The following is a 3,616-nucleotide window of genomic DNA, read 5'->3' on the forward strand; positions in this document are numbered from 1 at the left end:
CGGCCATCCCGGGCTGCCTTCACTGATCCCGGGCATCCTCCAGCGATCCTGGGCATCCTTCACTGATCCTGGGCATCCTCCGGCCATCCCGGGCATCCTTCACTGATCCCGGGCATCCTCCAGCGATCCTGGGCATCCTCCAGCGATCCTGGGCATCCTCCAGCGATCCTGGGCATCCTTCACTGATCCTGGGCATCCTCCAGCGATCCCGGGCATCCTTCACTGATCCTACCCATCCTCCAGCGATCCCGGGCATCCTCCGGCGATCCCGGGCATCCTCCTGCCATCCTGGGCATCCTTCACTGATCCTGGGCATCCTCCAGCGATCCTGGGCATCCTCCAGCGATCCTGGGCATCTTTCACTGATCCTACCCATCCTCCTGCCATCCTGGGCATCCTTCACTGATCCTGGGCATCCTCCGGCGATCCTGGGCATCCTCCGGCCATCCTGGGCATGCTCCTGCCATCCTGGGCATCCTTCACTGATCCTACCCATCCTCCAGCGATCCCGGGCATCCTCTTGTCATCCTGGGCATCCTCCTGCCATCCTGGGCATCCTTCACTGATCCTGCCCATCCTTCATTGATCGTGCCCATCCTTCACTGATCCTGCCCATCCTCCTGCCATCCTGGGCATCCTCCTGCCATCCTGGGCATCCTTCACTGATCCTGGGCATCCTCCGGCGATAGACAGTACAAGCGGAAGATCCTGCCCATCCTCCAGCGATCCTGGACGTCTTCCACTGATCCCACCCATCCTTCACTGATCCTACCCATCCTCCAGTGATCCTGGACGTCTTCCACTGATCCTGGGCATCTTTCACTGATCCTGCCCATCCTCCAGCGATCCTTCCCTTCCTCCAGAGATCCTGGGTATCCTTCACTGATCCTGCCCATCCTTCACTGATCCTACGCTTCCTCCAGCGACCCTGCCCATCCTCTGCCATCCTCCAGCGATCCTGCCCATTCTCCAGCGATCCTGGGCATCTTTCACAGATCCTGCCCATCCTTCAGCGACCCTGCCCATCCTCTGCCCATCCTTCACTGATCCTGTCCATCCTCCAGCAATCCTGGGCATCTTTCATGGATCCTGCCCATTCTTCACTGCTCTTGCCCATCCTCCAGTCGGTCCTGCCCATTCTCCACTGCTCCTGCTGCGGAATGAGCACCCCAAGCCCGGCTGTCTCTCAGCTGAAGCACTGAGTGCAGCTCCTGGCACAGTGCAGGACCATCCTGTACGAGGCTGCACTCAGCGATACCCACCCCTCACCTGGCCCTGCCGTGCCCATCAGCCAGCACCAGAAAGCATTTGAGATACTAAACCCACATCTCCTCCTTGTGTACCTACCACTTTGTTCCTCTTTGGGCTTTAATGGTGTTTTTCTTGGTTTAATCATTTGCTTCTAGAGCAGAGAGAAGGCCTTGGACTGCTGGGCTTGAGACAGCACACCCATATTCCTGAGGAGCTGGAGCATCTTGTATAGCAAGAATGGCTTCACCTTGTGCTGGACCACCTTGAGGGCACTGATGTGAATTTTGGGCAGGTTGGCTTCTTGATCACAGCTATAAAACCAAGAGAGATTCCAGGCCAAGCTAGGTCCAAGGGTATCCATTAGAACATATCTGAAAAGTTTAAGGAATACTTCACAGGGCAAGTGCTTTTCTTGCGGCTTCTGGCCCAAGTTCTGACTTAGCAAACTTCTGTGATAATTCAAGAAAGAGCTGCTTCTGAATGGGCTGGAGGGTTTGTAGGAGCCCACAGTCCCAGGAAGGGCTTCCTTACTGTGCAGCAGTCTTTCATAATCCATGTCCCACAAAGAACTCTTGGGATATTCTGAAATAATCATAAATACAGTGAAACCTATTAAACACAAGCAGCAAAGAATCCCAGAGAGTTTGTTTCCTCAAAATATACGTATACATAACTACATTTAATACATAACTACATTTATGGATGTTCTGCTGCAGCCCTGGCTACAGATCACTGTACTACTTTGACAAACACTGAATGTTTCAACAGGCCAGACCAATAGCTGTGTGACAGATTTTTAGGTACTACAGTGTAATAATGATTATCTATAATTTTTCATTTAAACTACTGCTTTCTTTAATGCTCAGGAAAACTACCTTCATTATTAATACAAACCCTCAAAGAGTGCACAGATTTCCCCCCAAAAAATAACCAACCCAATCCCCAACAGAAAATTTACTATTCCATATTAATTTTCTGAAAAAAAAATTTTAAGCTGTTAAAGTTGTTATTCTTGTAAAAAACTTTGTTATACTTGATTAAGGAAGGAAACTTTTACACTCCCACTGAGCCATTTGCACTTTGGGTCCAGCCCCAGGGTCCAGCACAGACTCTACTTTTCCAACAGATTAAGGTTGGGTTTAAGGCCCCGTTTTGCTTTCTAGCTGCTCCTTGTCTCTGCCTGCTGATTAAAGCCATTAGTCTGGTGTAACCAGGTGAAGCTGTGGCTGCTCAAAGGCCACAGCAACTTCATCCTGCTGATAAAAAGGTGCTGGTAAGGGACAATTTGGACTCTATGGAGCTTAAATTTTCTTCTAAGGCAGTGCACCTATCCAGCTCTCCTTCCTCCAGGCTGAGCACAAAGGTTCAATTCACACTCTGGGAATTGATCAATAAAACAATTACATGCAACATAAGTAGGCTGGGACTTCATGATAAGTAGGGCTGCAAACACTAAAGAAAGCTCTGATAATTAAAAGGGACGAGGAACCCAAAACTCAGTGGCATATTGCCAGAAGTGTTTGAAATGGTGAATGTTTTAATGTAACAGCATACTGCTGAAGGCTGGAGGTCATGTCCTGGGAGCCCTGGAATGTGCCTGAAGCCTTCCCTTTCATTTCTAAGCAGAGAACAAAAATTTTTAGACTGTTTTTCTGTTTCCTAGAGGGGCATCCCAGACCAGCATGTTTGAGAAGCTTTAGGTTTGTTGTTTATTCATTTGATTCAAGATTAAAGTTATCAACTTCAAGTAGTTGTGACTTAGGGTCCAGGGGATTGCTTGCATATTCTAATAGCATTAGTTAAGTTCTACGACTATGTTGGAATTTCACATATCAAAATGCCCATTTATGGCTGTAACTGACCCCTGGAATATAACACTGTATTACTCAGTCCTAGCAGTTATATTTTACAGATGGTCCGCACAGAGGAGGACTTTAGGCACCACTGCCATCCCGTTGGGTCCTGGTTTGAGCCAAAGGGAAAGGGTTTTGGGGCAGATCCAAAGCATTCCTAATGGCACTGCTGCAGCAGAGTGACTAGAAATGAAACCGATGTTAAATCCTCTAGCAGGTCTGCAAGTTCCAAGAATAAACTGCCATGAAAAACGTTATTTACAATAAGCAAAAGTTTGGACCGATGTCTTCTTAGGTTAAGGCAGCTCTTAAACTAAAAAAGGCCTAGAAACAAAAGGAGAAAACAAACGAAAGACCCTCTGCATGCAGTCACCTCCAAAGGCACAGCAAACCAAGCCACCTATGTTTGCCTTGAAGTCCAAGTGTAATCCAGAGGCGTGTGTTCCTTCCCGCTGGTTCTCCTGATAAAGCAAGGCTCAGATCCAGCGGCTCCGCGCCTCCTCCTCCTCTCC

Source organism: Corvus brachyrhynchos, unplaced genomic scaffold (genome assembly GCF_000691975.1).
Source record: "Corvus brachyrhynchos isolate BGI_N302 unplaced genomic scaffold, ASM69197v1 scaffold97, whole genome shotgun sequence".
NCBI classification, from domain to species: domain Eukaryota; kingdom Metazoa; phylum Chordata; class Aves; order Passeriformes; family Corvidae; genus Corvus; species Corvus brachyrhynchos.